A 24139-nucleotide genomic window follows, 5' to 3' on the forward strand; every position below is an offset into this window, starting at 1 on the left:
ATCTCCTGCCTACAAATGAAAAAGGAACGATTACCTGTGTTCTCAACCTCCACAAAAGTGCTTACGCCTTCGGAAGTCAACCGGCAGCACTCGGCGAAAATGTGCGGAAAATATATCGAAAAATGATTGATAAGATCCAAAATTTTGTACAATATTGTCATGGTGAGAATTTTGAGGAAATGTGTTCATAAAGAAAATTGCGCTTTATCTTCTTCTGCGTGATAGCTTTCGCAATGCCCCCATGATGGAGAGCTGCGTTATTACCGATGTTCGGGGTTGTCTGATGACCACCGAGAAATTCCCGTGAGTAAAGTAATGAGTGTAAGGTATTTGACCGCAAACTGAGCTTTCCTGAGACAAGTTGAGCTCAATTGTCATTTTTATTCTTTGTGTTTTCTTTTACAGTCGAAATGCAAGGGACTCATTCTATTCTTTTATCGCACGCTAGCATGGTTCCAGTTACCTACGGATTGCTCTGTAGGTAGAAATTATCCCCCCGCCCTGTGTTTGGCTTTTCAAGGTCGGCATTGGGCGGTGTTGCATGGGAGAAGTTCGAATGGCTACCAGTTCCGACACTCTAGGAGCTGCGAACTGGCAAAAAAAAAAAGGGCCATAATGGGTATCAGCGCACAAGGTGCATACAAGTCGCTCGAAGGCGAACGAATCACATAGAAAGGAGTCAACAGACTGTTCGAGGAGCCTTTTTTCTTAAGCATTTTTCCTCCACGAAAGAATCGACTAGGTATGCGCGGACATATATTTAGGCTATATCGTCGGGTCTTTAGACACACGTCGCTGTCGTCGGATTTTCAATAGAGGAGGAGGAGGTGGAAGAGGAAAGGCAGGGAGGTTAATCCAAAGAATAATCGGTTTGGTACCCTGCACGGGGGGAAAGGGGTGAGGGGATAAAAAAATGAAAGAGAAGAGAGAGCAGCAGAAAGCTGAAGTCACTATGAAAAGTCAGCGTGCCTATCATGCAGGCCAGAAGTCCGCAAGAAGCGGAGCAGTGCCTTGGGGGCCTTCACCGCCGACGATCGCCGCAGCCAGTGGCCGAGAATCTTCATTTCCGTCAGTGGGCGTGGATCCAGACGCTCCAGCGCACGGCTGAGAGACTGCCTTTCGGAGGCAGGGCAGTCACAAATAATGTGGGATATAGTCTCGTCATACCCGCAGATGGCACATGCAGGGCTATCAGCCATAGAGTATAATGGTTGGTGAAATCTATACCAAGCCAGAGGCGACACAGCAAAGTTTCTTCACGTCGTGGTAGGCCGGATGGAAGCCGGAGCTTCAGGTCTGGGTCCAAGGATTTTAAACGTGAATTGGAAAATTGGCCGGAATTCCACGCGGCAAGCGGTCCGCGCAAATTTTCAACAGAGGTGATTACTGGAAAAAGGCGCTAGAGGCTGTTTGAATTTCGCAGACGCAGTATCTAGCGGACGAAAAACACTAACGTCAAGCAGGAAGGTCTTCACAGGGCGTAGCGGTAGGCGTCAACTGAAGCTTTTATATTTCAGTTTTTAGGCAGACCGAGCCAGAACAATGATGCAGGCGTATTTGTAAATATATCTCTATTTTGTCTGGCAATCAATAGCAAGCAGGTAGTATATGTCATGACAAAACAAGTGAAATAACGTTCTGTATTTCTTTGGTGCGCTGGACAAGATGCAAAAACAGCATGTCGTTACCTATGCGTTTGTAGGTCGGCATGGGTTTTCTGTGCACTATGTGCCGTTAACTTCCGTAGACGGCTAGCAGTGAGCTCGTTGATGTCCCGTTTTTCTCATCTTATCTCTTTTCATGTGCTAGGATGTAGTTACTGAGAACCATTTAAACATTGTGCCGACCTCCATTATTTAACCTCGTTTCGCATTGTCACCATTGTAAGGACTGAAAAAAATGCACGCCACGTTTTGGTGACTCAACAATCTTAGGCCACGCGAAAACGAAAACAGAAAGAGAAATAAGTGGTCAAGATTAGGACCGCCGGTACAGAAAACTGTCAGCGCTAACTCATTGACAATCGAAGATAGCGAATTTTTGCGCCGGAGTTCTTCGCGCTAAGCGACGGGCACGGGCCATGGTCGTTGTTTTGTATGTGGTGCTTTCATTTTTTTCTCTGTAACCAAAACCGTCATAACATTGTGCTTCGCACAGAATGCGCAACGCATCTAGTAATAAATTTCACTCGAGAATTCGGGCTTCGTCTGTTGTCGTCCTTGCAGAGTCTCTTGTCTAATTCAAGCGCGGTTCCCGCACCACTTTGTACTGGATCCAGCCTTTCAAGGTTTGATTGCCTCGCAGACCCAATCACTACGCATCCATAGTCTAGGGAAGAGCGTACTACGGAGAATGAGCAATAGGCACATCCTATTGTACGGCAACTACCACAAATCATGAGTACCAAAACATTGGGCAATTAAAGTTACAATGAAAATTCGACGAGTGAAAAGGTTATATAGTATATGTAGGCAGAGTTTCGTGAGACGTACCCGCCGTCTGCTATCCCAGTGTTGCCATACTATAGTGTTGCCAGACTTGCGCGACTTCCAGTGTTGCCAGGCTATAAGGTTGCCAGATTGTGAACTAAAACCCAGTGTGGCCAGACATTTGTTCCCTCTCCCTTTTACATTCTCCTCCGCCTACAGCTACGCTGTCGCGCCGCAACCGCCCAGCTCGTTAGAGCAGCCTTGCCCGGAGTGGCCGCCGCCTGTTCGCCAAGCGAAAGAGCACGTCCGCGGCGGGGTACCACAGACGAAATCTGCCGATGCGTGGACCCAGTGAGAGTATTAAGAGGAGAGAAACGCGTGATCGTGATTTTGTTGAAATAAGCGTGCTGTGCTCAAATTCACTTGTCGAGCAGACGGGTACGACAGACGAAATCTGCCGATGCGTGGCCCCAGTGAGCGTATTAAGACGAGAGAAACGCGTGATTTTGTTGAAATAAGCGTGCTGTGCTCAAATTCACTTGTCGAGCAGACGGGTACGACAGACGAAATCTGCCGATGCGTGGCCCCAGTGAGCGTATTAAGACGAGAGAAACGCGTGATTTTGTTGAAATAAGCGTGCTGTGCTCAAATTCACTTGTCGAGCAGACGGGTACGACAGACGAAATCTGCCGATGCGTGGCCCCAGTGAGCGTATTAAGACGAGAGAAACGCGTGATTTTGTTGAAATAAGCGTGCTGTGCTCAAATTCACTTGTCGAGCAGACGGGTACGACAGACGAAATCTGCCGATGCGTGGCCCCAGTGAGCGTATTAAGACGAGAGAAACGCGTGATTTTGTTGAAATAAGCGTGCTGTGCTCAAATTCACTTGTCGAGCAGACGGGTACGACAGACGAAATCTGCCGATGCGTGGCCCCAGTGAGCGTATTAAGACGAGAGAAACGCGTGATTTTGTTGAAATAAGCGTGCTGTGCTCAAATTCACTTGTCGAGCAGACGGGTACGACAGACGAAATCTGCCGATGCGTGGCCCCAGTGAGCGTATTAAGACGAGAGAAACGCGTGATTTTGTTGAAATAAGCGTGCTGTGCTCAAATTCACTTGTCGAGCAGACGGGTACGACAGACGAAATCTGCCGATGCGTGGCCCCAGTGAGCGTATTAAGACGAGAGAAACGCGTGATTTTGTTGAAATAAGCGTGCTGTGCTCAAATTCACTTGTCGAGCAGACGGGTACGACAGACGAAATCTGCCGATGCGTGGCCCCAGTGAGCGTATTAAGACGAGAGAAACGCGTGATTTTGTTGAAATAAGCGTGCTGTGCTCAAATTCACTTGTCGAGCAGACGGGTACGACAGACGAAATCTGCCGATGCGTGGCCCCAGTGAGCTATATTAAGACGAGAGAAACGCGTGATTTTGTTGAAATAAGCGTGCTGTGCTCAAATTCACTTGTCGAGCAGACGGGTACGACAGACGAAATCTGCCGATGCGTGGCCCCAGTGAGCGTATTAAGACGAGAGAAACGCGTGATTTTGTTGAAATAAGCGTGCTATGCTATGCTAAGGGATGATCCCCACGCTGGCGTCGCTGCGTCTCATGGTGGGATAGGTGGTAGCGGTTTATTTTAAAGAAAAAATAAAAAAAGGCGAACGAAAGGAATGTTGCCGGCCGCGTCAATTGCCATCTGTAGCACGCGAGCTGCAGCCGGCGGAGGTGAAAGCGAAAATATAGCGAGGAGAAGTATAGCGGGGAGCGATGGCAAGAATGGACAGGGAAGAGCTTTGTATGCTATTTATAAAATTCAAAAAGTAATCAAGTTCGCGCCGCTCGCGCGCAAATGTCCGGGCTCTGTCCGAAAGCAAGAGCGCGCGAGCGGCCACTGTGCACAATCATTTACAGAAAACGACAAATTGTATGTAGCGTCCTGTCTCGAACTAACCGCGCGCGTGGCACACTGCCTTCGTCCACTCGTCCGGCGACACGTTGCCGGTTGGGGCAGCAACTCCAAACTTCTTGAGAAGCAAAACTATTTTCTTGAAGACGGAAACAAAAATAAAGGCAACAGGAGAAAAAGGCGGTTAAAAAAAAGGCGGTTTGAAAAAGGTCTGTAGAAAAGCGGCCGAGATTGGGACTCGGCGCGCTCCTCTTCTTTGTTTGCAGCTGGTTTTAATACCTTCGATAATTGGGCGGAGCTTTATTAAATCTGCTCTCGCGCAATTTCAATCAATACTGCTGCAGTGGCACTGTAGGCACAAGTGGGCGGCGCCCAGTGCTCGCCAGAGCCCGACTCTAGTGGCGCCAGTAATGTCCGCTGCTTAGCTAGACAGTGCGGGTTTTCAGAAGTCGCCGACCTTACTGACCCCCACCCACTTGAGAGCTAATCTCTTTTTAATAGGAAACGGTCGTCGGCCCCTTGGTCCCCGTTTCCCGCGGCCTTGGAGAGCGTCCGAAGCGCGCGACGCGCTGTCACCATTCCTAACCCCTCTAGACTTCCGATGGACACGGTAGTTACCGTCGAGAGGGGGAAGGAACCTACTGGCGCCGTAGGCGTCTAGCTTACAGGTACCAACGACGCGTGCTCAGATTCACGCAACATTGACACTTTTAATTGGGGTAGGCAGTGTTGAACTGAATAACTGATAACAACGAAATTGTAGGCTGTGCTTGGTGAGCTTCGAAAAAAGTGCGAAATTCGGGCGTCGTCAGAAGCAGCCTTGCAGAAATAATTACTTCATGTGCGTGCATCCAATTATTGCCCAGGCACTTCGTAGTGGCTGGATATTTTTTTCTTCTGGCAGTTAAGAATGCTCTGGAGCTCGTGCTGCGTTGAAAGCCGCATTCAGAGCAGTAATTGTAGGAACGAAAACATCTTCGACCGAAATCCGTCTTTATGGGTTTTTGAGATAGTTGAGAGGAAACTGACGCCAACCAATATTTTCATTTTTTTGCCCACCGTTTCGGGACCAACTTGGTCCCTTCTTCAGGGGTGGGTGCTGCCTTCGCTCTGCCTTTGTTAGCCCGTGGCGCAGTGCACTAACGCACGAGGAGGGAAGCGTTCCTGGAGTCCTATTCATCGCCGCCTTTGTGAACCGGATGTGTCATGACTCCACATGTCGCCTCTTGAACGGTTTTTTTTTTTTCGCAGATTTAGAAGGTTTATTAAAACGAAATATAAATGAGCTGTAAGTTTCATAAAAAAGTTAGTACAGTAGGAGGTCCCAAAGTGGAAACTGTCTGGGGGACCTCCCATCAGGAATACATAAGAAAAGTGCACAAGTTTGGCAGGGGAGCTGGAACAAAAGTATACAGTTAAGTTAAAACCGATTGGTGTAATTTGCGCCAATGAATAAGTCAGACAATAGTTAGCGGGTGTAATTTAACAAAAAAGGCATAAAACAGCAAAGCATAAGAGCAAGAGAAAGAACACAAAAAGACATCGGATAGCAATGGGCATTGAATAAATGCAGATATAAAACATAGGCGGAGGAAAAACCAAGAGGTTCCAGATGAGTAACAAATGACCGTTTGCTGTCAGAGTGGGGAACAGAAAATGAGATTAAGGCAACCTTAAGCATGGAATGAGGCTTAATGGGTTGATGAGAGATGTTTTTTTAGTAAAGTGTAGAAAGCGGGCTGCGAACGTGCGGATTTGATTGCTAGTGGTAATGAATTCCAGGTTTTGATGGCGGAGAAAAAAGCAGTTTGTTTTCCATAATTTGTACTCACTTTTGGTAGAAGAATATTGTTTTGTTCAGAGAATCTAGTGTTATTGCTATTAGCAAGGAAAGATGCGGAAAAACAGAGAAGTTGATTATTATCATTGCGAGCGCGGTAGATTAGAAGGCCCAACCTAAGATTAAGGAGGCATTTCAACGGCAGAATGTTTACGTCAGAGTAAAGAGGTGAAGCAGAGGCTGTGTATGGGCTGAAAGATAAAATGCGAAGCGCTTGACTTTGAAGATGAGAAATACATGACACATGGCATGAATAGGTATTTCCCCATGATGACAGGCAATAATTAAGGTGACTGTTAATGAAATCATAGAACAGGGATAAGAGAACATGGCGTTGAAAGAAATGTCTAGTTTGTATTAACACCCTTATTCCAAACGAAATTTTTTTACTGATAGATTTCGTGTGTAGATGAAATTTTAGATGGCAGTCAAGCGTGATGCCGAGAAATGTAACGGATTCGGAGGCAGTGATAATATGATGTCCCAGATAAACGTGTGGGCTCGGGATGACATGCTTTTGATGAGATCGGAATATCATGAAAGTGGTTTTTGTAGGATTAAGTTGTAGCAAGTTATTGTCACACTATAAAACAATATTCTGTAAGTCCATGTTTAATTTGTTTATTAGGCTTGTGAAAATGCTGTCCTGAGTGAATAATGTCGTATCATCCGCGTAAAGTATACATCTTCTGTTAATTAAGGACTATCGTCGAGCAAGCAAACCACACGCATGCTAGAGGAGGAGGAACGCCCACACGTAAAGTTCCCTTTCCCGACTGCTGCACTTTTCGGTTGGTTGTTCGCCCGTTCACGTGCGCGCTCTCTTCGAGGCTGGCGGCAGCTCGCTTTGATTTCCAATGAGTGTCTCCACTGCCCGGACATTTGCGCGCGAGCGGCGCGAACTTGATTACTTTTTGAATTTTATAAATAGCATACAAAGCTCTTCCCTGTTAATTCTTGCCATCGCTCCCCGCTATACTTCTCCTCGCTATATTTTCCCTTTCACCTCCGCCGGCTGCAGCTCGCGTGCTACAGATGGCAATTGACGCGGCCGGCAACATTCCTTTCGTTCGCCTTTTTTATTTTTTCTTTAAAATAAACCGCTACCACCTATCCCACCATGAGACGCAGCGACGCCAGCGTGGGGATCATCCCTTAGCATAGCATAGCACGCTTATTTCAACAAAATCACGCGTTTCTCTCGTCTTAATACGCTCACTGGGGCCACGCATCGGCAGATTTCGTCTGGTGTACCCGTCTGCTCGACAAGTGAATTTGAGCACAGCACGCTTATTTCAACAAAATCACGCGTTTCTCTCGTCTTAATACGCTCACTGGGGCCACGCATCGGCAGATTTCGTCTGTCGTACCCGTCTGCTCGACAAGTGAATTTGAGCACAGCACGCTTATTTCAACAAAATCACGCGTTTCTCTCGTCTTAATACGCTCACTGGGGCCACGCATCGGCAGATTTCGTCTGGTGTACCCGTCTGCTCGACAAGTGAATTTGAGCACAGCACGCTTATTTCAACAAAATCACGCGTTTCTCTCGTCTTAATACGCTCACTGGGGCCACGCATCGGCAGATTTCGTCTGTCGTACCCGTCTGCTCGACAAGTGAATTTGAGCACAGCACGCTTATTTCAACAAAATCACGCGTTTCTCTCGTCTTAATACGCTCACTGGGGCCACGCATCGGCAGATTTCGTCTGTCGTACCCGTCTGCTCGACAAGTGAATTTGAGCACAGCACGCTTATTTCAACAAAATCACGCGTTTCTCTCGTCTTAATACGCTCACTGGGGCCACGCATCGGCAGATTTCGTCTGTCGTACCCGTCTGCTCGACAAGTGAATTTGAGCACAGCACGCTTATTTCAACAAAATCACGCGTTTCTCTCGTCTTAATACGCTCACTGGGGCCACGCATCGGCAGATTTCGTCTGTCGTACCCGTCTGCTCGACAAGTGAATTTGAGTACAGCACGCTTATTTCAACAAAATCACGCGTTTCTCTCGTCTTAATACGCTCACTGGGGCCACGCATCGGCAGATTTCGTCTGTCGTACCCGTCTGCTCGACAAGTGAATTTGAGCACAGCACGCTTATTTCAACAAAATCACGCGTTTCTCTCGTCTTAATACGCTCACTGGGGCCACGCATCGGCAGATTTCGTCTGTCGTACCCGTCTGCTCGACAAGTGAATTTGAGCACAGCACGCTTATTTCAACAAAATCACGCGTTTCTCTCGTCTTAATACGCTCACTGGGGCCACGCATCGGCAGATTTCGTCTGTCGTACCCGTCTGCTCGACAAGTGAATTTGAGCACAGCACGCGTTTCTCTCGTCTTAATACGCTCACTGGGGCCACGCATCGGCAGATTTCGTCTGTCGTACCCGTCTGCTCGACAAGTGAATTTGAGCACAGCACGCTTATTTCAACAAAATCACGCGTTTCTCTCGTCTTAATACGCTCACTGGGGCCACGCATCGGCAGATTTCGTCTGGTGTACCCGTCTGCTCGACAAGTGAATTTGAGCACAGCACGCTTATTTCAACAAAATCACGATCACGCGTTTCTCTCCTCTTAATACTCTCACTGGGGCCACGCATCGGCAGATTTCGTCTGTGGTACCCCGCCGCGGACGTGCTCTTTCGCTTGGCGAACAGGCGGCGGCCACTCCGGGCAAGGCTGCTCTAACGAGCTGGGCGGTTGCGGCGCGACAGCGTAGCTGTAGGCGAAGGAGAATGTAAGAGGGAGAGGGAACAAATAGTCTGGCCACACTGGGTTTTAGTTCACAATCTGGCAACCTTATAGCCTGGCAACACTGGAAGTTGCGCAAGTCTGGCAACACTACAGTATGGCAACACTGGGATAGCAGACGGCGGGTACGTCTCACGAAACCCAGCCGTATATGTATGTCCAGGTCACTCAACAGCCGCAACTCAGGCGCTTCAGGCTTCGAAAGCAGATCAATGCACAGCGTCGTAGCCTGATCAGAACTCAGAACTCCAACACCACCACTACGACAGAGTGGACAGGGCGAACGCGTTGGTATTTGAGGTCCAAACACCGTCTCTCAGGCGACCAGGCAACGCGTGAAATAGTCTTCGTAGCCGAAGACGCGCGCTCTGGACCAAGATCTTACCCAAAGTGTCTGGAAGAACAACACGCAGTTCGGGGAGACTCTCTGCAGGCGAAATGTTCACAAGCCAAAGGGACCGCTGCACAAATCCTTCGTGCGAAACACACATCACCTCCGCTGCACTCCGATCGAGTTGAGGCTGAGTTGTTTCGACTTGCCGTGCGCGCTTGCCGAGTAGACCACCGCTGTGCGGCCATGTGCCGCAGCAGAACAACAAACGACGACGACGACGCCAGTCGTCAGGAAAGAAAGACAAAAGAAAAAACTTTGCATTTGGAATCTTTAGCATTTTTATGTGCGAAAAAAAAAGTAGGAAATTTGTTTTATTGCTGAAAACGTAGTCTGTTTGATATGCTATGTGTAAGCCCCCCAAGCTGCCGCAAGTGGCGCTTTTCGCAGTTGCACTTATTTTCCAACATGACTCTCAAACAGATAATAATAAGCACAAAAGAAGTACAAAATTTATTAGCAGCAATATTTTTTTAAAACAAAGTAACTTGCTTGAAAACTAGGAGTTGTGTACAGTGGTCAAAGTCTGGCCACGCTGTTTATTAAAATTGTTTTAAAATGCGGCAACACTGTTAATAAACTTTGTGTAGTATCAATAATGTAGTAAATAATTTATTATTATTGCATACTATTTTTTATGTACAACACAAGCTCAACTTTTTTATAATAAAAACGAATAAAATATTTGTTTTCCAGTAAAATCTGGCAACCGTTCAAAAATCCAGAAGTCGGGCAACCAGGTTAGAACGTTACTTATAATTGTTTTGCCTTTTTTCTTTATGATTGCGGCGTTTTTCAGTTTATTTTTGTTTCTAATATTACGATATTTAGGACAGACCTTTTTCTGACCGGCGCTCTTAAAACCGAGACCCACACAGTCTATGCACACAGTCCTGCACAGATGGCACTGCCAAAGGGCGCTCATGGCCTCCAAGATGTGCTGCACGCTATCGGATGATCTCGGAGGCAATGGCGCGCATGTCCTAGTTTGTGCCTTTCGCCGCTATCGTAAAAGATCGTATGGAGCGCAGACGTTACCGGGAAGTCCGTTTGTCGGGGTGAGGGCAGAATGGAGGGCAACGTGCAAACATCGTAGAGATATCATTCCCTCTCATGAACACCTCCTGAATTTCACTAATCTTAGCTCTTTGGCAGCTCTACACTCGTCGTTTATCTGAACTTTGACCATCTAGTACATGTGCAGTAATGTAGATGGCGCCACTTACTAAACATTTATCGCATGTCGCTGAGTTACTGCTATTATTGTTTGTATTTTGTGCACTTTGTAGTTGGCAGTTGTTACAAGTTCATAGAAAGAATGAGAGCCCGATATTTTAAGAGTATATTAACCAGCAAAAAATAAGCTGCGGAACGTTCCTAGACCTTGTGCCCTTCATAAGAAGAACGAAAAAGTTCTCTAAAATCAACTAGACAGTGCACATTCCACAAAAGCCGTAGAGTAAAGGCGATGCTTAGCCATGTAGAGCGAAGTATTCAATTTCTTCACGCAAAATCTCAGAATTGCCAAGTGCTGGTTACCTGAACAGAATAGCATTTTGTTTTCAACTATTTCGAAAAGACGCTAGCTTTGATCAGGAATAGCTTTTAAACTAAATAAGACAGATGAATGATATTTTCAAAAAGGAAGAACAATTACACGATCTCAAACTGTGCAAAAACTCGCCGCAGGACAATGCATATCCCAAAAGTTATTGCAGATTACATTGTTCTGTTTCCTACGTTTTTCAAAAATGCGTGGCTAATAAACTAACCTATACACATATTTCTAAATGCTTACACATGCTTATTAGCATCAGATCTCAACGTATCTCGAAAGATTTTTCCCTAGGTAAAAGAGGTTTTTCACAATTTAGCATTTCCTGAGACAAGTTCAGCTCAACTGCCATTTTTCATCTTTGCGTTTTCCTTGACAGTTGGAAAAAAAAATTTGCAGCTATCGTTAAACCACATGCATCTTTTGAAACCGGAGAAAATTAGCTTTTCGCAGATATGTGAACCATATTTATGTAGCTAATCAGCGAAGTACAATCGACGTACAAATATCACCATAAATCTTTTCGTTCACCGTCCGAGTGGGATAAACCAATCTGTTAGGCATTAAAAGTTTTCCTATCGAATCATATCTAGCACAATATAGCTGTTGTCTAAAGGTGACGTGGTGTTATCTAAAACGCAAGGGACTCATTCTGTTCGGTTGCGTGGGAGGAGATCGTATGGCTACCAGTTCCGTGAGCTGCAGACTGCAAAAAATAAAAAAAAGAAGGGCCCCAATGGGCATCACACAATGTGCATCATCGCACACGGTTCATATACAATAAAGGCCACAACGGGCACCTCACAATGTGCATCAGCGCACACGGTTCATATAAATCGCTCAAAGGCGAAAGACGACAATGATAGTGTTAAAGGAGTCGTGGTTTGCTTAACCATTTTATTAAGCATTTTCCTCCATTAAGGCCGAGCACCAGGCCGGAGGAATGCTTGTGCCCTTTAATAAACCGGTGGGCATCCGGCGGCTCTGGGAATCGAACCCAGAACCTCCCGCATGCGGGGCGGGCGCTCGACCACAAGGCCACCGCTGCGGTGCTTGCTCCGTCCTAATCAGACAGCAAAAACAATTGCAAAGATTGAAAACGTGAAACTGCCATACCGTAGATATCCTGTCTGAGTGTATCGCAAAATGTCTGTAAAGTTCTCGCGTATTAACTTATGAACAAGACCACGCGTCCATATTCGGCAGCACGTGTGGGGGGTCATGGCATGGGGCGCCGCAGCGGTCCCTGGTGAATTAGGGTCGAACTAATTGTGCTGGAAGCACGTGGCAAATTACGTCTTTTTAGCGCGAGTTTTGAAATATTGTTCATATATATAATGTTCTCACCCACGAGTCGTCCCTCTCGTACATCGTTGCTATTGAGCACACGCCTGTCTATTTGCTCTTTCAGTAGAACTGCCTTATACAAGCTTATAGACCGAGAACTGCTATCATTTTTCAAATGCAACGAAAATTTCAGGGGGCATTTTGACGATCTAAATCGCGCAAAGCGAAAGCCTTTCCACGCAGCTTGCCGTAGGCACACACGAGGTGGCTTTGGGGCGACCTGGAATGGCTAGTCATTAGTCATGACTAAATAGCCATGACTAACTAGTAATCACTAACGAGTCATGACTGGTTAATGGCTAACTAGTCATGACTGATTAGTTGATGATAAACTAGTCATGAGTGTTTAATGACTAACTAGCCATGATTGGTTAGTGACTAACTAGTCATGACTAATCAGTTGTTGGCTGGCTAATGACTAGTTAGTCTTGACTTGTGTCTAGTAATGGCTAGTTATGATCACTTCATATGTAACGGACGGACGGAGTCATGGCCGCGAGTATGAGCCATTAAAAGGTTTCTCCTTAATAAAGCCACAGCTAATTCGCTTGTTGCAGCAGGGCATGGTGCAACGTGTCAAAGCTAGCGCTCTTTTTTGCGCAGCCTGCATCCGTGACAGAAAATAGTGCGTTGCTTGTGGTGAGCGAAAAATAACAAATGCTTTGCCGACAGGCTTCGTGGATAATACATTTTACATCAGCGTGACAAAAAACGATCTTATTGCGAGCGAATCGGTCGAGATCTGTGATTTGGTATTTTGCGTTTGTCGTCTTTTTCCATTTCACGTTTTCGCTGTCCCCGCTGGCCGTCGTGTTTACTCTTTCCGTCCACCTCCCTTTTACTTTTGAGAAAATGGCGTCCAGCTCAGCGGCCGCGGCCAGCGCTCCTGTACGCATTTTCCCGAAGGTTCGTGCACGCCAAGCAAGTAATTGCGAATATGTTCTGCCGCAACAGGATCCGTTTTCCGGAGAAGTCTGTTCGGGAAGTACTGAGTGCTGTGAGCGAGGACACCGGAGTATCTCCCCGTAGCGTTGCCAAAATCAAGGCGGAGCGTCTGTGTGGGCCTGTGGCGTCTCCGAAGAAAAGACCTCGCGAATAGTCAAGAATGACAGCTTCACAGTCCATGCCATCCGTCTGAAAGTGCACAGTATGTACGCGAAGAGGGAAGTCCCAACACTGGGCAGTGTGCTAAGCGCTGGCAATGAGGACGACGACCTGCCGAACTTGAAGAAAACCACATTGTGGAGGTTGGTGAAGGACAACAGATTCACATTTCGTAAAAGAAACCGGAATCTTGCGCTGATCGAGCGAAGTGACATCATTGCCTGGCGTCGCAGGTACCTGCGGGCGATCGAGGAATTCCGAGGACAAGGCAGGTACGGGTCGTTCCTTGCTTATTTTCTTACGCAGCACGTTTAGACTGGCTGCACATAGAGCTTGATGTTAGCTTTGCAACCTCGTAGTCGGAACAGTGAGTGTTGCTTCAGGATAACACATTTAGAAGAAATCGTCTTAACCACGTTGCTGTTGCCGACCTTTTGCGTAGTGGTGATGTTTCACGATCAGTTTTGCGCTACGTTTCGGTGGGGCACGTGTCTGCATGGGTCAGATTAAATCGCTAAATCCCAACTGGTGCGGCAAGCAAAAACAGCAAAACTGCCAAAAATGTAGCACTGCAATGGGTAGTGCCATCTCGTCGTCACCGTAGGAACGAACGGCACAGTACACTGCCAGTTGCTCCGATGGTGCGAGTTACTGGCGCTACTGCTGCGAACGTTGGCAATTTTTGTTCGCAGTCGCCGCGAGTGAAGAGATTTCAAACGTTGCCGAATTAGTCAAGTACCCCATACAAACATACATTGAATATAAACTGGCTACCAAATGCCGCCTGTGCGTGAAATACAGGTATGTTCTGAAAGTAGTAGGACTGGTTTTTTCCTGGGCGAACGGGCGGAAGAGAGCTGGTTTGCGCGTGCAGGATCGTTGAAGGGGATCGTATTGGGAATGCTGGGGAAAATCGGCAGTAGGGTCTCGGCCGCTGAAGAGAGGAGGTGCGCGAAGTTGGTGCCGGGAGTGTTGTCAGAGGAGGAAAAGGCCAACCCCTAGGATCTTCATGTGAATGAGGACCCCGATTTTTTGCCCAGCACAAGGCGGCAGCGCTGCCTCAGCACCCCTGGAGCCTCGACTTGGCCCCGCCAGACTTTTTTGTATTCCCGAGAATAAAATCGACGCTCGAGGGGAAACATCACGGATCGGTAGAGGCTGTTCAACAGGCCGTGACGAGGTAGCTAAACAGCATTCCGGTCCAGGCGTTCCTGGAGGCGTGCAAAAAATGTAAAACTCATAGGCAGCAGCTTGTAGGTGCGGAAGGGCGCTACCTTGAAAAATGGTAATCGTTTGTAGTATTCTCGTGAATAAATTTTGTTAAAAAAAATCAGTCCTACTACTTTCAGAACAGACCATGTATAAGCGCGAACAAGGGAGCAATTAAGCTGAGATAATTCTTTTTCTCGAGACTTTGAGCGGCTGTTTGTGAGACAGGGGTCAGCAGTGCGTTTGTTGCAGTGCATTCCCTACTTACATGCTGCAGCGTGTTTGTTTACTGACAAGCATTGACTCGTGTACTCTGTTGTTTTGCATTTACAGGTGCGTCGTCTACCTAGGTGAAAGCTGGGTCAACGCAGGACACACAAAAGAATGCATCTGGCAGGACAAGGCTGCGCCTTCGGGCAAATGGGCCTGTTTGATCCTTGTACATGGTGGGAGCAGTGCAACAGGATTCGTGGAAGACACTGCCGACTTCTTCAGAGCAAAAAAGGGAAACCACGCTGACTAACACTCAGAGATGGATGGCAACTACTTTGAGAAGTGGTTCACCGACAAGTTTTTGCCAAACATTCCGGCCAATAGCATTGTCGTCATGGATAATGATCATAGCGTGGTTCTTGAAAAAGCACCACTGGCTGTTTCCAGAATAAACCATTTCTCGCAAACACTTCGGGGTCAGCATTTTTTATTGTCCTGTCTCATTTCTTGTTTGCTGTTTAGAAATATTTTTACCTAGCGTTGTACACCTTTTCCTGCACTATTACTTGACGCTCCCACAGCTTGGAACTCTTTTTACCTGACTGCATGAAAATCCTGCCTGAGCAGCTTCTGCTCTTCTAGGATAGCAGGGAATTCGAGACAAGCTGACTTGACTCTGTATTGCCTTCATATACATTTGTGCACGACAACAAATCTAACTCTTGAGGCAGTACTATTTTCTCTCGCTGTGTGAATCAACACTATGTTCTAAATTTAACACTTAACACAGGAAAACAGGCCATATCGAGGTGGTGTGTGTAAAAATAATTTGACCCGAAAGTTGCAGACGGCCACTTGTTAATCGGGCCACGGCGAAGCACTCACCACTGTGCTAAAATTAATTAAACCCGACGAATGAACGTCATCTTTCGCACAAACCTCTCGCTTGCATCTAAAAAGTTTAGTCACAATGCTGCAGAATCGGGAAGAAAACCGCTAATGGTGACCAAAAGCCGGTGGGAGCTCATTGACAACGAATTTCGGACAGCTCACATTAATACCCCTGTCACACGGCCGACTCAGAACTCCCTTGAACTTCCTTGGCCTAACGGAGTGTGAGGGAGTTTCACTTCGAAGGAGTTGTCTCCGTGTCACACGGCCTGTAACGAGCTTCTCATACGATCCACCAGGGGCCCATTAGGCGCTGTTTATTTTGTGCAAACACACAAAAGAATAAGGTTAAAAACCACTGAAATGTTATCAATCCTTCATTTTTCTTTCCAAAGTGCAACGTACCTCTTCAGAAAGTTGCCTCTTCCGTCATATCATAGTCCTTCAATTTTCTTTATGTTTTTGATCATTGCTTCTTGTAATCGTTATAATCTGTTTTTGCAGGCGCGGTGGTGTCGACCAGCGCCGACGAAAAGGAGGTAAGACATTTTTTTTTTTCTCGTCGAGCGGAAAAAGTTGTCATTATGGCTGTTTTCATTGATGATTTTAAAAGAGCAGAAAAAGGCAAAGTAAATATGCTCAAATTACCAAACGATAGTGACGATCGTAGCAGAGCAAGGCGGTCGAGCGCCCTCAACGGTCAAAAAGCTAACAAAAGTTGGCGCAGGCTGCTCCACAAGGCCGCGGCATCTGTGCAAGTTTCAGTTTTCAAGTTTTATTGGGGCATTAAGAACACGAGCAAAACAAATACAATAAATTACTATGGTAGGAAGTTTCACGGTTAAAAAACTATCAGGAGCATCGTTGGTCAAGAGGAGCTCCGGGAGGTCCTTGTTGCTTAGACTATACCAGAAAACAGCTCTGTAGTATGGTCCATAGAAATCATAGCTGTAGCCACTTTGCTGGTGTTTATGGACGACGGCGTCATCTGGAAGCGGTGATGTAGCATAGCTGTTTTTGCAATTCGCTCACAGTTTATGCTATTGACCGCTAGTGGCGCGGTGATCCGTAAGCACAAAGAAACATAGTGTAGAACTATATCGATTCTGGAAAAGGCAGATCAGTAAAGAATTTTTCTATGATAACTCAAGAGGCAGTGCCCTACTTTTTGAAGCTAGATCAGGGTGTCTTAGAACGCGCAGCTACAAAAAGAAATTTAACGAAGAAGATGACACATGTGCAGTGTGTGGTAGATCTGCGGAAACAATTGAACACCTCATAATCAAATGTGATGGGTTTGGTTTGGTTTATGGGGTTTAACGTCCCAAAGCGACTAAGGCTATGAGAGACGCCGTAGTGGAGGGCTCCGGAAATTTCGACCACCTGGGGTTCTTTAACGTGCACTGACATCGCACAGTACACGGGCCTCTAGAATTTCTCCTCCAAAGAAATTCCAGCCGCCGCGGCCGGGATCGAACCCGCGTCCTTTGGGTCAGCAGCCGAGCACCATAGCCACTGAGCCACCGCGGCGGCGTCAAATGTGATGGTATCCATCCGGATGTCGATGCAGGCACAGTCACTCTTTCTGAGGCCCTAGGGTTTAAAGATAACAATGGTCATGTAAATAAATCTGCAGTGGAAGTCAGCAAAAAGCGATTGGAGGATTGGTGGCTGAAAAGCAGAGATGTGGCATAAGGTTAACACAGTAAACAAAAAAAATAAAGAAAGAAAAGCTGAGCATGGTGGCAATTGCCACCACCCCGTTTCAAAGGGGGCGCTCCTATACATCCATCCATTCATCCATCCATCCATCCAACCCGGATTTTGGCCAGCTCCATGGCCAGCTCAGACCACCGTTTTTTGATACGTGGACCTTAGAAGCTTCGCAGCTGGTAATATCACAGAGTTCGTTTGCGGACGTCGCTGGCGCCTTACCGACGTTTTGCGTGTCGCAAAATACAGCGTTCCAAGACATGTCCTGCAGTCATCGCCGCGATCGTCTCTGTGGGATTCCTGGCACCTTTCATTATTTACACACCGCGGTGCTGCGCTCCCAGATCTGCACGGTTTCGTGCTGTTGCCCTTCAGGGTGCTCAAAGGTGTTACGCATGTTTTCGTGGGAGCAAAAGTAGGGACGCGTGAGCGGGAGTCGGAGCCGATAGCTCTGTCATTAGGCGGTCGCTGGGGACGGTGCTTGATCTTCGGTATTGAAATGAGGTTATCTTCGACATGCGTGGTGGCGTGTGTGCCGCTTTTCGCCTGTTCTGAGGACTTTAGACGACCGGTATGTGAGCGCCTTACAACGCTGTAACAGTAGGCGCAGAGAGCGCGTGCAAACACGAACGAGGACACAAGGTCACGTGGCAAGAGCGTCACAGAGCTACGCGCGCTTTTCGAAAGGGGCGCGCTATGGCCCAAACCATCTGAGCCTCAACGCCGAGGGTAATCAGGTTTTCGAAGTTCTAAGGTAATATGGCTATTGCTAACGGCCAGCTACAAATATTTAATAGCAACCAAGGTAAAAAATTATCAGAAATGAGTTAACCAACCCACTAGGTAACATAATTCACCTGTTTCCTTACGACAGCGAGACTCTGAGCTCAGCCAGTGTCATATGCGTCTCAGAAGGCTGGATCCGGCCATGACCTTTGTCATTCACGTGGAATTTCTCTCAGCTATGCAAGGCTCTTCCATAGTCTGAAACTCGGAGTCGCTTTCACGCGTAGGCACTGAGCTGCATTTAACAACCAGGTACCGGCCCTTCCGCCCAGAATGGCAGCCAGTAAAACGCAGCATAGCAACAGAAGCGGTGACTGTTCTGGTTGGTGGAGCTTCCCGTTGCTTTGTGTCGCACCGTGAGAACGAGCGAGGAGGCGTAGGAACTCTTCTCACTTCTGTACTGCAGCACGACGGTTCAGGCGCATTGCCGTCCTCGAAAGCACATGCGACACCGCGGGCCTCAACTTAAAACAACGGCGAGCCGTCCACTGTGGAGCGCTGCTCCTAACGGATGCCTGCGTGTAATGGCTTTATTGCCCGGTCCCTTTCTGAACCGAACGGCCACCCGTCCCTAAATTCGAAATTCCGTCGCTGTCACCAGGCGCCCTCTTCAGGGGGATTCATTCGTCGAGCGAGGAAGTCCCCCAGGCTGTTTTTCCGAGTGGCACCGCGCTTCTGTCCTATCTTCGGCTGGTCATACAGTACGTCGCTAGCTGTAGGGTCCTAACAGCGCTTGGCCGGAGAGTTGGAAAGCTCTCCAGACAACGCGGGCGCTTCTTCGTTTTTTGCGCAACATGGGTCTCGACTCGTGGTTGTGACTGAGGGCACTGCTGATGTGGTTTTTGTTGTTGCACTCAAATCGTAATGGCGCGTACGTACCCTCAAGGGGTATTGACTATGACACAGGTGGTGACCTCCGGATTTTGATTTTCTATTCCTCTCTCTCCTCTGTCCACACCGTAACCCATCATAGCCCTCTTTCTTCTCTTCCCCTTCCCCAGTGCGGTGTAGCAGGCCGTTAATGAATGATCCCTCATGGCCGCGCGACCTTTTTTCTTTCAGATTTTTATTGATTGATTGTATTTGTTATTCTTCAGATGACCTTTGCGGGACATTACATGAGGAGGGGTGGGGATAACACGCCAAAAATAACATTGTGCTTTATTTAAACTGATGAACAATGGTTTACATTGATAAATGAGCTTCCGCGGTGGCGGACTTGATTTGTCGATGGTTGGTGGTGGCGGCCGCTTCAGTCTCTCTTCAGATAAGCCTCTCATTACCCCTGACCTGTTTTGTGATGTCCGCAAATGCTGTCATTAATATGTCAAGCCATCTATATACCTCAAAAAGCTTATTTTTAAAACTTAGTGGCGGGCTTCCCTGAAACATACGGTGTACAGCTCTCTTCGTTGGCACACTTCGTTCTGTGCCGAAAGTTCCGTGCACGTGAAAAATCTGCACCCATCTCAGCACTGCACACGGTGCTCACCGACCTCAGAAATGGACCGCCATACTTGAAAGTTTGTTCTATGGAAGATACCGAACCGAGAGCGAGCTGATGGGCCATTTGGTACAACACTGTGAAAACACACCGCGAGGCACAGCGACAAAAATAACAAAACGTGCGACACACGCACATGCACACACGCACATGCACACACACGCACATGCACACGCACGTACACGCACGCACACACGCACACACACACACGCACGCACGCGCGCACACACACGCGCACACACGCACGCACGCGCGCACGCCCACGCACACACACACGGGTCTGATTGCCAACTGAATTTTTTTGTTGTCGTTTGGGGCTATTTACTGATAATGAAAAAAATGAAAATTGAAGGAACAGATGTTGCTAGCCGCGGTGTCTACGATCGAAACCTGAAGCACCTGAGCTGCGGCTAGCGGGAATAAAAGGACAAGGGAGAGGACAGGGAGAAGAAAAGAAAGGGGGGAGCGATAGAAGAAAGGATTGTGGAATTGCGGCAATATGCTCTATGCACAAATACAGGATATTGAAATGGAAATACGAATTTTATTCCGATTCTATAATTTTACGCAAAAATGTTTTTTCTGTACTCTGCGACCCTGTGCCTTCCGCTGTATTTTCACAAAACCAAACCACAACGCACACATTATTACATATGTGGCACATTTGTGGTTTGAGGCGAATCCGGTTGAGTGGCATGAGCACCAGTTCTGATATTTTGACATTCGCAGCGCTTCCTCCGCCCGTACGCTGTTACACCGGTGTGATGAGTCGTAGACGCGGCGCTTTCTGTTGAAGCACCATCTGCGAGCGTGTTTTGTGTTTGCTGCGGCGACCAGCAAGAATGTGACAGCGGTGCTTTTATCAAACCATTACTCGGTGCATCCAAAAATTAATTTTGGAGCAGTTATATTGAGCTCTCTTGGAACACTTCGGAGTGGCACAATCTGCAGCTCGCGAAGCAGCTGTGCTCCGTTTCTAGATATGGCTTGCCCATTAAGCCGCCAGTTTTGAAACACATGACGGAAGCCAGCAGGCACTGAAACCAGTTAAGGAGCACAAGTTATGTTTTCTTTTTTTTTTATTTGTGACGTTCATCAATGGGAGAATATGGTAATTATTTTTGAAGATAAAAAAAAGTAAAACATCCGCAATGCTCCTTGGCTTTGGTGTCAGTCGGCTTCGGTCATGCATGTCATAACGAGCCCCTCTTTTCCCTTCCCTTGTCCGCTCAATTTTGAAACAGGTAGACATAATATGAACAAACTGAATTCTGACTAACGCCTCTACCTGCCTCAAGGGACCCCTTCTCCTGGCCGAGTACTTCGGAAAGATCAGCCCAGTACAGTACGATCATGGCTGTTGTTCCCAGGTGCTGCGTTATCGTGGCTGTTACGTTCATGCGGGCCGGTCCCACTTTGGTTCCCGTAGATTTCCACGCAATACAAACTCTGCTGTTACACCGCTACTGTGGGAGCATTCGTGCATCACCCATATCGAGTGTCACCCCGCGCCTCCGAAGCGAATTTAAATTCTGATATGCTTTATGGCTTGACTACACAAGTCAACCGCGGCAAGCATTACAGAGGCTGCTGCCTACTTAATCTGCCTCAAGGCCAGGAGGGCGTGTCCGGCGATAACCTAAAAGCCTGGTCAGTCCCCCACGCGCTCACACCAAGTGATGGCCGGTGGGGATATCTATCACCACTGCGCGCGCGCATGCGCGGATCAGTGCTCGGAAGCTGATTGTGGTGACGTGGTGATGTCACGCTGTCTCCTGATTTTTTTTTCTTTTTCTTCCATGCTCAAAGGAAGTTTGGCGTGTGCGTGCGGCACGACTACAGCACACTGGCCATAGAGAGACCCTGTAATACCCACCAACGCTTGACCGCCCTCCACAGTGTTCGGAGGCTTTCAACGTGCTCCGATTACGCCGACGAATCAAGCGCTTATGAACGCCGTGAATTTTTTTTTAAGCTATTGATGAGGTTCCATCCTCGCAGTACGGAGAGGGCGCAACCGACAGCGCGAAAACGAAACTATGGCACTTGTATACTAGCAGTGACAGACGCACTATATCAGGCATCATACGACAGCCCTTTCCGAGTGTTAACGGATGATTTCGCCGTCTGGAATTGGCTAATAAAACCTGATGTTGTATAACGCCTTTCTGAGGAGCGTTTCTTTTCCTTTTGTAATCCTCTTCCTTGTTTCATTGGCCACTGCGTCTTCTGTCGTTGGTGCTATCAAGCACCGCAGCACAACATGTTATCGCGGCATACGGTAGTCAGCCGACCACCCGAAAGACGCACGTTCAATCCCCGCCTTGGCGGTCGCGTTTTGATGGAACCGGAGTGCTTGAGCCCCGTGTGCTGTCCCCATCATTTTAAAGAACCCTAGGTGGTCGAAATTTCTGGAGCCCTCCACTACGGCGTCCCTCATTCCTGCGTTGCTTTGGGACGTTAAACCCCATACAATCGAAATCGAAATACGGTAGTGAGACTGGCCACCTCTTAGTGGTGTAGGAGAGGTCGAATGGCTTACGACGCGCCGTTGTAACAGCTTTGGGTGCGGGAACTCAGATGAATGCTACGCTGTGCTAGAGCTGTCTAATTACTGACTGGATGGTGGGATTATGTTAAACCCCTGTCACAAGGTCATTTCCAGGGCTTTCAAACCAAAAGTCTTATCGAGTGACAGGTCAGTTCTTGCTTCTGCACCCACACTATATACCATGCCTCCTAATTCCCCAACAGCGGCTGTCAGCCATCCTTCCCTTGTAATAACGGTTTCATTCATTCATTAGCCTCCTAATTTACTCCTTGACTGGTAAATCTCTTGAATTCTGTTAATGCATCTGTTGCACAGATTTTATTGCCAGGCGGTTGTGAGTTTATCAACACCCTCGAAGTTTGCAACTTGAACACAGTTTAGTCATATGGGCTGGCCAGAATCCTGTCTGGTGAGGGGGAAGTATAGTGGTAAAATAAAACACACACTCGCCAAAAAAAAAATGCTTTTTATATTATGACACGTCGGGACTCCTACGGGTCCCTTCTTCACAAAGAGGATGGACTGCTGAGCCGCTTCTTTTATGCTTACTTGACAGCGCAGTTAGTGGGCGTAGTTATTGGGGAGATTGCCCTTCGTCCTCTTAATAAAATTCTTCGTAGTCTGTATGTAAAAAGATTCCAAAAGCAGTCGTGACGATGAAGATTTCATTGTGTCCATGATGGTGTCGTTTTACCAGTGTGTGGTGTGTTGCATCATTCGAGCATGCTCTGCAAGGGCGTTGGAGGACGTTCGACATTTACTGACATCGTTCTTGTGATCTCTTAATCTTTAAAAATCGCCCGATTCGCCAGTGTATGAAGCATCGCAGTTTTCGCTGGGGATCTTATACATGACTCCGCGGTAACGTGAGCTCTCCAAACGATCGTTTACTTGACAGGTCTGTTATTTCAGGTTGCTGAGGGCACGTGCGCAATGCACGCGTATTTCGCAACCATTCGAAGCCTCCCCTAGGTGTATGGCACGCGCGCGCGCTTCTGTTGTTCGTCGAATCGGTGGGGTTTGGCAAGTTGCAGAGAGCGGCGTTCTTCGTTTTGCGGCAGTTGTCGTGAATGCCCATTGTTTCCGAGGTCGACGCGGTCTTTTCTCTGCTCGGAAGAGTGCAGACCGGGACTGGAGCAGACACGAGCTGCTCGGTTAAAGGAGCGGACGCCAGCTACGTCTCATCCCGAACTCAAGATGAAAGCGTCACCAGTCAACATTCCTGCGCCTACTTGGCACCTCCGAAACCAGCCGTATACTGTACCAGGGATCTGAAACTTGTCGTCGCAGAAATTGGACCGTGCGGAACATGCTCTCCTGATCAGCCGCTGCCTGAATTTCAACACAGGCGCCACCTGCAGGGTAGGCCAAGTGACCTGTGTCCGTAACCTGTGCCAACCTCGCGCTGGAATCTATCAAAAATTAATCGTTCTACGCTCCTCCGGAGCTCTTCTTACGGGTCGTGGACGATTGTTTTTGTGCAGTTCACTGCATAGACGCCAAACCCTTTCCGGATGCGTCTCAACTCTTTTCAACCAACAGTTCAATTCTCAGTGGGAAGAAGTCGCCGAAAAGATTGCTGTTCTTGATGTCCTCATTCTACCCACTCCCGATGGCCCGATGGGCTTGACACTACCATTTTCCGAAGGCCCCACACACCGGAAAGTACATGGATTTTAAATCTGCCAACCCCGTTGGCCACAAACGTTCCATCGCGTCCGCTATATTCAACGAGCAGCTAGACTATGTTTCATTCACGGTCTGCGCTCTTCCGAGCAGAAAAAAGTCCGCGTCGACCACGAAAACTATGGGTACCCACGACAACTCCTGCAAAACGAAGAACGCCGCTCCCTGCAACCTGCAATGTCCGGTTCGACTAGCAACCGAAGAGCGCGAGCGTGCCTTACGGCCGGGGGACAAGTGAGGTTCTGG

The 24139-nt window shown here is 47.7% G+C and overlaps 1 long non-coding RNA gene across 1 annotated transcript; it reads left to right on the forward strand.

Moving 5' to 3' along the window:
- Window positions 1-13003: 13003 nt before the first annotated feature.
- LOC149350064 (uncharacterized) lies at window positions 13004-15231 on the forward strand. The gene is made up of 2 exons (XR_016289437.1): window positions 13004-13612; window positions 14883-15231. It is a non-coding gene; the product is annotated as an uncharacterized LOC149350064 (long non-coding RNA).
- The last annotated feature ends 8908 nt before the right edge of the window (window positions 15232-24139 follow it).

The sequence above is a fragment of the Amblyomma mixtum genome, chromosome 3 (genome assembly GCF_055824585.1).
Source record: "Amblyomma mixtum isolate Tamu chromosome 3, ASM5582458v1, whole genome shotgun sequence".
Lineage (NCBI taxonomy): Eukaryota > Metazoa > Arthropoda > Arachnida > Ixodida > Ixodidae > Amblyomma > Amblyomma mixtum.